This window comes from Centruroides sculpturatus, unplaced genomic scaffold (genome assembly GCF_000671375.1).
Source record: "Centruroides sculpturatus isolate CEXI.00-Female unplaced genomic scaffold, Cexi_2.0 scaffold1607, whole genome shotgun sequence".
Taxonomy (NCBI): Eukaryota; Metazoa; Arthropoda; class Arachnida; order Scorpiones; family Buthidae; genus Centruroides; species Centruroides sculpturatus.
Window position 1 is genome coordinate 9,277 of NW_019385871.1, and position 12,379 is coordinate 21,655.

Below are 12,379 nucleotides of genomic sequence, written 5' to 3' on the forward strand. Positions count from 1 at the left end.
ACCATCTTGAAAGGATGCCACGTTCAATGAAGTAGAATCATATATTAACTCTTTTATTTAACGATATTTTTTTGGGTGGAACGGAGATTAAAACTGATAGAGATTAACCTAAACAGTTTTTGAAGTTTGATCAGAATCAATTGTTTTCTCACCTTTTATATTTTGATGTCGATACGCAATGACAGTTTTTATCCCTCCATTTTTGTCGCAATTGATCCATTTTTCATTCCAAGACCATTAAACACACAACTGTCTTCCTTTCTCGTGGTTTTTTTTATTTTATTTATACAGCGGTCTCCCTATTATCGATAATAGGTATATTAGTACTTTTTAATTTGGGTCAGACCAAACCTTCTTTCGCAATTATTTTCTAAATATGTCTCCTTTTCTTTATTTAAATAAGCTTTTTTAAATGTAAAAAATGGCTTTAAAAGTCTAATATTATCGTAGCAATTTCGTTATAAATGTTTAATGAAAATTGCAAGAAAAATATGATACTTGGATTTAAAAAAAAAAAGGAAAGATAAAGTACGTCTTTATAAAGTGTACGTTTAGTTTTTTTTTCCTTAAGTATGCTTTTGTTAATATTAGAGGCAACTTTAAGGTTGACGTGACGTTAATTGACTTTATCCTTAGAGCAGTGGTTCTCGATCTTTTATATGCCAGTCTTTCGCAGTCGAATCAAATTTAGAAATTATGCAAATTCTCGAGGTGAATCGCCCTTGTCGAACACATTAAAAACACTAAGATTTATACAGCAATGATAATTAACGCATTTCTTCTTCACGAAGTCTTTCTATAGAATTTCATCTCTTCACGTTAATTATACATTGAGTAATTAAGTAAATTTATTTTAAACCATCTTATATAAGGAATAGTGACATTAAGGATGAATTAAAGACATTGAAATAGTGCTGTAAAAGTAAATAAAAAATATAGAATAATTAAATCTACTATTGAAAATATGTACATATTTTTATATATTTTAAGTGAGTTTAGAGTTAAAGAGTTTATTTTAGTTTTTCAGACAAACAGACAAACGTTCAGGCAAAACGAATACAAAATTTCAGTTTTAATTTTTCCGATTATCAAAAGATAAATTTAAAATCCCCAAAAGAAAAGGCAAAATTTGCATCTAAATATCTGAAAGAAACGCAACTTTAATATGAAACTATACGAGAAGAATGTCTGTCACAAACGCAATAATCTTAACAATATACAGCATTGATTCTCAACCCTCCTGAGGCGGCGAAACTGCCAACTTCTGAGTCTTACAATTACAAAGAAACCTCAAGAACAGACATACCGACGGTTAAATTGAATGAAGAAACAAGCAAAAATTGCTAGAAATAAGCCTATGTATTTATACAATCAGCACTTTACGAGGTTTATAAAATATATTTATACGATTAATAATTATATATAAATATATTTTAAACTAGAAACTGCCTGAATTCTGACGAAAAATTAATTCAAAACTTAACCAATATTAACTTTTCCACACGTGATTGCTTCACGAGTAATAGCATGAAAATGTATGTAATTTCCGGTTAACATAGAGAAAATAATTACCACACAGGGCATTATTACGACGATATTAGTTTTAAGTTGCAAAATGAATCGATAAAACTCTAGAAATGTTATCATTCTCCTAAACAGCGAAGAAAATAATTTTAAAATCTTAATACGTCACGTTAAGCAACCCTCTCCATCTAAGCTTACAATGTAATTTGTTTGCATGCGATTATCGAAATCCTATATAAGAGCCATAATTCCTCATTATTTTCTCTTGATATCTCTTCTATCTCCTACGTGTAAAGGAAGTTTATGAACTTACTTGCTAGAATCTTACCACGATTTCTTCCTTGATCAAAAATCTCTATAAAAAATTAAAGTTTTTAACGATTTTTCCACACTTTTACGTGGTTTCTAGCGATAGATTCGGGTATTTTACGTCGAGATGAGCGCCTAACGAGACTAACTTATCAAATTCCGTTTCTGTTTTTAGTTGTAGTTCGGACATGGATCGATCGTATCGATCAATACGATTGTGGAAACGGAAAGGAGTTATATGGCCAGGTATGGTGGCTTAACTGTATCCTGAGAGATGATGAAGATTCCTGCTCGTCCATCATCGTCTCGCACTGTCAAAATTCCTCCAAGTCTTCCTACTGTATAACGTATCTAAATAAATTAGAAGAATTGGCATCGAACCGCGTAATTGGATTGAAATATATATGCTGTAAACTCAATATCAAACGCCTATAAACAATGACAAGTCACTTATATTGTTTAGTTTTATATTTCCATAATAAATTAAAGGAAATTTCCTTAAATTCTGCGGATATTTTCAACGTATTTTAGAAGATTTTGTAACCCGAATAATCGTATTTAAGAGGAGATTCTTTAATTAAAAGTCTAAACATTCTTTCGAAAAATCTTCTTTAAGATTAGGAAAATCTGGTTAGGCCATTCTAGATAATTTAATTATCCTTAAATCTTTCATCTTAATTTGGAAAAATCCTCATCCTCTTCCAGGAATTTTATATGAAGATTAACGTAGAAACTTTATGTAATCCTATATCTAAAATAATATTATAAAAAATAATAAGGAAGAAAAATATATAAAAAGAATAAATTTCCTAATGTATAGGCATAGTAGAGTGGCTTTTAAATGAGAATAAAGCTAAATATTATGGTTGAAAGAAGTGAAATTCCAGAAAAGTTAAACGATTTTGTGATGTTGGACTCACAACTTTCTCGTATAATAATGGTGATTAAGATGCCTTGGAATTAAATAAAAGGAGAGAGAGAGATTTTTATTCACGTACCGGAGGATGCCATTTGGATATGTTTGATGCTGGCATTTATCGATGTTAATTCAGCCGAATGCATTATCTATTATACCTTAACTGCCATATCTGTCATCTTATCAGATATAAACGAATTCGCACCTCCATTTTAAATCGTTCCACTTCCGGTTCTGTATGGTCGTTTGCTAAGCAATTTCCGAAAAGGAATAACAAGATAAGTCCGAAGAGAACAATCTGCCATTGCACAGATGGATTTCCTAAATGCGTTCTGGATTGATTTTCCCGATAATCCCTTCCTCTTCTTTTTCCCCCCTTAAAATAAATTTAAAAAAACCACACACACACACACACACACACACACACACACACACACAAAAGGGTGAGAATTTATTAAAATTTACACTTTTATTTATATTTTAAGCTCATTTTCCGTGCGTTTAAACGTTATAAATGAGTCGAAATTGCTGCATCAATCGTATGTTAAGGGGTCCATAGTGTCGAAGAATCGAAAGACGGGTGCATGTAACATGCACCCGTCTTTCGACCCCTCCCTAGTTAATTTTGATATTATTCTACTAAAATAATCATTATTATAGCTTTACATTTTCGAATAATATCAAAAAAATAAGTCAATTCTCCACTTCATCGAATTTTTCCGATCTCTCGACTAGGAAAAAAAAAGAAAAAAATTTCCCCGGGAAAAAATAGTTCGTTTATTAACCGAGAGGGGACGCTGAACTCGAATCATCTACCGAATCTTACCTGAGACTGTTTCTATGACAACCAGTTTCACTGACCGAAAGTGTAACGAAAGGTTCAATAAAAAGAGAAGAAAAAGCAGATGCAAGAGAGAGAAATTTTGCAGGAAGGTCCTTCCTTCGTCACCCCAAAATTAAAAAAAATAATAATAATAATAGTTAAAATATACGCAATTGTCTTCAAATTTAATAAAAGTATTAGCACTCCTCTCACTGCATCAATGCAAAGGTATCGCATTAATTAATGATTTCCTTACCTTTCCTTCCATTATTAATATAAAAGAGATTGCTCCTGCTCCTTAACCGGTTATTTTAAACCTTAACAAACACAAATGTAATTAAATATAAGGTAAGAGCAGGGCCTCTCTTACATTCTTGAGGCCCAGTATAATAGAAGGTTATCCCTTAATATACAAAAATGAGTAATTCGTAACAAGTGTTTTTGAGGCCTCGTAAAAGTGGGCCCTTTCTAAAAAATACGGTTTTTCTTTTATCAAGGGCCTAGTAGAAAGGGGGGTAACATCTCATTTTTTACAAAGTTATATCGTTATATTTAGATTTAGTTGCAATTCCATTTCCTTGAAAAACATATTAGATATTTTATTTTCTTCTAAACTGAGGAAGAAAACAAAAGGAACAGGGAAGGGAAATGTTTTTATTTCTTGTATTAAATTCCTTTTTTCAAGTTTGTCTTTTCTTTCTCCCTATGCAAGCTTCGCTGGAACAACAACGATTGATTCATTTTCTATTCTTTATATTGAGTTGTATTCTCGTGTATACAGAAAAAAAAAGAGCAAATGAATCTTATGTTTACAGCAAAACATGTAAGCAAGCTTATAAATAACTTATGATCTCTAGAGAAGAAAGAAAGAGTAAATATTTTTACAATATCTATATGCAATTATCCTTTAATAATGTCATGTATAATACCTTAAGCACCGCCGTATTATGTAGAGATATTTAGTTTTGCTTATGTTTTTGTGTGGTATATAAAGTCTATTCCATTAGTTTCAATTGGAAAATCTTGTATAAAGTGATAAGCAAGGTTGAAAGCAAAGCAATTATGAATTTTGTTTACTTTACTACATGGTAACTTTAAGTACAATAGGGAGTAGAAACTATTATCTCTTCATTAAATTAATTTTTTTGTATTAATTCCAAATTATATGAGTAAGAAAATTACATATTCACTTTATTAAATTCTACAATTAGTACCGGAGTTTTATGTTTACTTATAGACACTCGGTGGTATATAAAATTATGAATCATATGCACTTAAGTAATTGGTTGGAAATTGGATTTTTCTTTCGATTAAACATTTAAAATATGTGAAGAAAGAATAAAAAAATAAAAACCTAACTAATTAACTCGACGTTTGTTATTTATGTGTGACGTCAGTTATGATCGTGACTGCGATTAATCAGAAAGAATAAAAATTGAAATCCTCTTTCAGAAGGTGGAGTAAATGGAATTAGATAAGTTGCAAAACCGCAGATTGCCCTGTTAACGTTCTTTCTAATTATTTACGATAGGGAGAGCGAAATGAATTATTTTAACTGAATTGTCACGTTAAGTCGTGTGTAAGAATACAATCTTAGAATCTACAGGTGGATTGATGGAAATACCCGTCTGGTGGGTGAGTAAATTTAGGGATATTCCAATAGAATACCCTATAATTAAAATAATATAAAGGCAGAAACAAATTAAAAACTCACTAGCGTGATCTTGGGCCGAGCAGTAGAGGGATGCCGTTGTAAGGATCCATAGGATAGGCCAAGAGATGTAGGACATCCACATCCTGATTTACCACGTGACTTGCACATCCATCGTCACTCGGGATAGGATGTGAGAGTACCACAAACTCTGGCAATTCTTCCCGGTCCCAGTTTATAATCGTCACCCTATTCTGTCACAGCGCCCTCTGCAACAATTACAGTCACCACGCGCTCCGACGGTGCTCCTTCCCGGTATGCTTTGCCTCGCTTTGCAGCCATTGGGCTAAGTAATTGTGACGTCAGAAAAGCAACAGGACAGACAACGGAAGTGGATCTGAAATACGAAAAATAAAAGAAAAATTAATGTCATTCGCATGCCTTTTGTCTTTCATTTTTTTTTTATTTAATTACTTTATTAAATATTTTAAAGTTATTATTATTTTTTTTTTTTGTTTTTCATTTGAAAATTAAAGCATTCTTTCTTAAATATACTCGTTAAACTAAATATAACTAATTTTTTTTCTTTGTTTCTAATTCAAAAATTACCGAAATTAAAAACATTTATGTAAAACTAATACATTAATTTGAATTTGGGGGAAAAAGTAAATAATTTTATTAATGGATGATTAAATCTATAATTGCTTTTTGTATTAGATTTCTGTTAAGTATAATTCTTTCATCTGTACAGAATGTATACAGAGGAATTTGATCTGTACAGAATGTATACAGAGGAATTTGATCTGTACAGTTTAGTTAGCTCAGCAAATATTACCATTGGAATAATAATGGAATCTTAACGTAATGTTCTTTTAGTTTATATCTAATAAAACATGAAAGTTATACTTGTATTCTCTGTAATTTTATATATATTTTACTTTTGATTGACAGATTCGGTTACACATCTCTATAAATACGTAAAAAAATACATCGAAAATCTCGAAATTATAATACTTTTATAGCTTTTTGTATCGAAAGTTACACTCGTATATATGTAATTTTACGTATATATCTATATTTGAATGATAAATCTGTATAGAAATTGTTGTAAATATATAAAATAACCCTCCTTGAATGCCGAAATTACGTATTTTTTTAGTCTTTTTCACGTACTGTACGTGTTTTAGTAACGAAGCTTCACTTCAATCTATGTAATTTCATATAAATATCTATATTTGAATGATAAATTCGTATAAAAAGTGTTAAAAAAAAAGATAAAAATACCGCTGAATTATTCATTTTTACAGCTTTTTTATAACGAAACTTACATTCGTAACCTTTGTATATTTGAATAATAGATTCTGTAAATCCTCGACAGCGTAACCTACGAAAGATTAAATTATATATATATTTTTAAAGCGTTTAAATTTTTAAAATAGCTATATTTTATATAAAAACAAAGATTTCATGTTAGGTCAGCCACCTGAACGCAATAGCAATAGATAACATTTGCTGCAAACACGTGTTCTTTGACACATGATGGACGTGTGGAACTTTAGACGTGTAATGATTTTAAATTACTTCAAATTCCGCTTTTATCGTATATAATTTAAATTATAAACCTAGTTAAAGTATCTTACGTAAAATATCTAATATATAACAGCTTATTCGATATATTTTTTTTAGTCTTAACCATTAAAAAAAAAAGTAAAAATAGTAAACAGGAATTAAGATTCTACTTGATCAATCCGTCAATTCTTTCATAAAACAAACTATCGAAGATATAAACAGTAAAATATTTTAACAGAGAATTTTGTGTATATAAGAAAATGAAAGGTTTCATTCGTGTACATTTCATTCAAGTGTAGTTTAGATTGGTAAAAATTATGGAGACATCTTAAGAAGTTTTTGGATTTATAGAAGGAGGTCGATTAAGAAAAAGGAAAAAAGAACATTGTATACATTCTAAGACTAAATTAGATCCTACATATTACAATTTCCTAATTATTTTGTTATGTTTTATTTCTAATTGAATGTAATTTCTGTGGTAAATTGCTTAGTGTTTATCTGAAGATAAACTCTGTTAAATAATTACTGAACAATTTCAAACAAGAACACTTTTAAATAAACAGAAAATACGGTAAATTCTCTTAAGCAATTCATTAATTGAGAAGACTCGATTCATAGGTTTATAGAGACTCCAAAAGTCATTCGCTCCATTGCATTTATGTAATTGATGTAAATATGTACAGTACATTATTCTATGTGTTAGAGCTTATATCTACATTATCTTGTCTAATGCATTATCCTATGAAATAGAGCTTATTTGTATAGCTCTATTGTGACAGAGCCTGTATCTAATAGTCATTTTATTGAATTTCTTGTCTTCCTAGCCTACTTCTGTTGTATTTTATTATTTTAAAACATATATAATATAATTTTTTAAAGCTGTTTTATTTAATAAACTAAGAGCATTAGAAAGACAATTGGACAGGACATCTTTCAACATCTGAAAGATCCTGATTAAATTATAAATTAATTTAGTATTTATTCTTGAAATAATGATTGTATGGATTTATATTCGCAGCAATACTAAACAGGATGGATAAATGGAACAGATATATGATAAAATAGAAAGGAAATGAATCAGATTCTATATAATAACTTTCCAGTGTTTACAAATATAACTTTGGTTGTTAACACGTGTTCTAGTTAATAAAATTTATTTTACTTTTATGCACGTTTTAATGATGTAATTAAAATTCATATTTTCAATAATATTATTTTTTTTTGAGGCATTGAACATGGGCATTTTCGCAACATATAGCACCACCTGTTGAGAAATATTAAAACTAGTTTCTTTTACAATTCTTATTTTAAAATGTTATATACATTTAGGTCAAAAGTCATATCATAAAATTAAGGTCAGTAAGTCAAAGGGTAGGGCTTCGTGTTTTTAGAATTTCTTCTTTGGTGGAGCAAAAATATGTTGTTATTATTATTATTATTTTACATTTTTATTCATGGAATTCAACAGAATTTTTATGTTTGTGAAAGAATGAAAATTTAATTGTAATTAAATGTAGTCTACTATAACATCTATAACAAGAACTCCAGTAGAATAGGCTTCCTGTTAGATGGGCATCACATTAAAAAGCCTGTTACAAATCTCGTTTATTAAGAAATTAACTCTTTATTTTTATCACATTATACTATTTTAATGCTTAATATATTGGCTCTTCAAATAGATAAGTATCCAGAGATGGAGAGATGATGAGTATAGTGTATCTCCTGACCTATGAGATACATTGAATATGCTAATATATTTCTCATTATAATAATAAATATTGCAATATTGTTGTTATATTTATAATATATATTTAATTTAGAATAAAATTGATAAATTAATATCAATAAAATTTTAATTTAAATATTAAAAAATAGAAATTTTATAGGACTATCTTTATGGAGAACGTTTTACTTCGACTAGAATTTATTTGGGAATTTCTACTGAAATCAAATTAGCGATTAAAATCATGAAGTGTAAGTATTTTAATGAGTATCGATCAATGTGTTAAATTTTAATAAATAATAAAGATTTAATCATCTAAAGATGCTTGCTCCAAGCCATAAAGATGAGCGAATGAGCAATACGTGCTAATCTGTACGTATTATTTCGAATTTAACATGCATTTTTTTCATATATTTTCGAATATTAAGTCTAATTCCACTTTAAATTTGAGGTTTAATTCTAGCCATTTAATTAGTTACCATTCAATTTTCTTCCCGAAAGTCCCATTTTAAGAATGGGTTGCATCTTAATACAGTATAAGCATTTACAGTTAGTTTTAATTATAAAATTTGAAGTTTACTTCAAGTTTTCTTCGTGAAAGTTCCATTAAAACAATGAGCATTCTCATTAAATTCGTACATTTACAAGAAGTCGTACATTTACTGGCTTATTTGTGTACGGTAACGGACCTTTCGTGAAGACTTTTATGGTAAACTGGCCCTTTTTGGGTGTTACAAACGTGAATAAGACAGGAATAATTCCACGTGACCAGCCCATTGGCGGTGCTCGAACCCACAACTAAGTGTTTAGTTGTTATATCTATTCGACCACTGGTGTTGTGGTACATTTACAAATAGCTCCACGCAGGTATTTAATTTTTAAATTCAGTCATAAATATTTTTAACACTATTTTATTTCAGTTAAAATATATAAACATAATATTATTATTATAGCTTGATCGATTTAAAAAAAAAAAAGAAATCTGTGCGCCACTAAAATGCATTGTTATGATGCGGAAATTCAAAATATGATGAATGGTCGATCGTATCGCAGCGCTCGTCATTAATATTTCGAATTTACTCGAATAATACAATACGTGAAGGATCGCTTAAACGTGAGAATGCTGACAGAATATAATAATAATAATATTAATAATAATATTCACGACATCAATAAAAATTCAGGAAAAAAACTCTTAGATAATATCTCTTTCGCGTTCTTTTAAATTTATATTTTTCATTTTTTTTATTTGAATAAAATATCAATTTACTAATATTTTTTAAATTATTAAACAAAAGATATACGTGCTACGACATTAGAAAATAGTTTATAAGTTGCTATGTGTGTATGTATGTACTGTATAGGCCTATATGTACGAGGTATGTAGGCATGCTGTGTGCTATGAGTTGTTATGGGCAAAGTAAAATGGAGCAACTAAGGACCGGAGCCAAGAGGGGCCTAATCCTACGACTTTAATCAAGACAGTTGACTCTTTTACTTACAAGTCAACCAAGGGATAAAGATTTCAAATTCCATTCTTTTGCGGCGTGGGTAAGGTTGGAAGGGAGAGGTCCAGATTAGAAATTCGAACCCCGAAGTGATGCTCCTTCTCTAAGTGTGTACGGATTTAATAAATACTGCAAAACTAAGAAAAGTTGTATATATATATTATAAGTGAAAATATCAATTTATAGGGTGGTGCAAATATTAGTTAACTATTGTAAACATTAAATTGATGTTTCATTTTGTAAATAGAAATGTTTATGTTTCATCTTATTCACAGGTGTATTTGGAACACTCAAAACAATACAGTTAGCTGAGTTTTGGGCACAATTTATATGTATTGTAAACATAAAATTAAACTATGTGCATGTAACTTATATATAGTTTAACTGTAAATATTAAAATAAAAGTAACTCATGGTTTGAACATTGTCATTTCTAGGCTTAGGCAAGATAATTAATTTGGTTCAGCCTGAGACCTGTAATTTTACAGGGCACAAAATTAGCCAAAGAATCAATTATTATTATTATTAAGACCTCATCTTTAAAGAAAAGTCCTAAAGATTTTTGTATAGAATCCTTCAGCATATAAAATCAGCGCTGTATAATTTGAGATAAATATAAACACAAATATTTTACAATAATATTTAACAGTTACAATACTTACGTTCATTACTTTTGCTTACAATTAACTTATATTAATTTAAAAATTACAATTTTAAATTAAAAAATGGAACGACGCCATATTTTCTTTACATAAAATAAATAAAGCAGTACTACACATAACACATTAAGTATAATATGCATAAAAGATTTAATTTATTTACGAATTTAATATGTAAAAGTTGTTATTAATATAAAATTATTAATTATTTAATTTAAATGAATAATCGAAAAAATAAGGCCTGCATGTTAACACACACACACACACATATTCAAGGGGTGATGCTGAGTAATCGATTCGTGACGTGTGGCTTGTATCTAAGCAACAAACTTACGAAATTCGCATAGCAACAGTATTAAAAATTCGAATTTTTCGTTTAATTTTTCTAGAATTATTCACTATAATTTATTAATTATAATAAAAGATTCAGAAATTTAATAAATTCATACAATTTTAATGAGGTAAACTTGTTTAGAATTCGATTTAATTTGTCAATTCTTTTATGTTGTATCAATATTTCCATTTTAAAATGATTAATAATATTAAAAATATAAGTAAATCAACACAAATATCTATATAATGTTAGGAAATGTATGCTATAGAGAACATATAGGAAGCATATAAACCTTAAAAATATTTTCATGTACTATACACTATGATTTCTGCTTGTCAACCCCTTTCGAGTCTTTAATTTAATCCTGCAGATAGGATGAAATTACCCTTACAAAAAGATTCCTTCTAATCTATCGATTCCTCTGTTAAATCAATTAACTCCCTACGAGGATCAGATTGGGAACCCCTGATATAGATCTGTATATAGTCAAACCTCTATTTAGCGATTTGTTCGCCTCTAAAATTGGCACCGAATAGAATGAGGCGCTAAACCGAAGTACTTCAAACAGTAAAAGCAATGCATTTTTCTTAGGGGCAGGAGGCCCAGATTAACTGCATATAAACTTCAAATACAAACCGGAAATCACGTTATTTCAAAAATCCCCCCTCAAAGATGACCGGCACGACTCTATTGTTAAAAGAAAAGTATTATGTACAGGGGCAAGCCGCTACTAATTTGAGGTGGAAAGCATATATTTTAAATTAAATACATTAAAAATTGCAGCTCGACATTGTGACGATGTCATAGTAAATAAGTACGTGTTAATATTTTCATTTTTAGATTCTTATTATTGATATAAATATAAATATATGTAGAATCTTTAAAGTATACATTTCTTCCTAAAATAGCACCTCCATATTCATATAGAGTTATATAGGCTATATACACACACATATCTATTTTACAGATATATATATATATAGGCTCACTGTTATACCTATATCTGAAGTTATTGGATAACTTTTCTTCTTCCCTTTCTGTTGAACATTTTCCATAAATTGAAAATTCAGCGGAGAAGGAATGAAATATGGAACACAATTTTTTTTTCTATATGATGTAAGCAACACTTGAAAAGAATTGAAAGATTAGGTGAGAAAATTATTTAATGTACAGTACATCTATAGAGTGGGAGTAAGGATAATGGACTGAAGCGGATAATGGACCGAAATAATTTAGTATTCGGCACAAATAATCAAAATCTATCAAAAGGAAATTCCTTCTTAAGAATTCCAAAATGACAATAAGAAAATTCCATATATATATATATAAGAATAATAATAATGTTACTAAACATAGAAATGAGT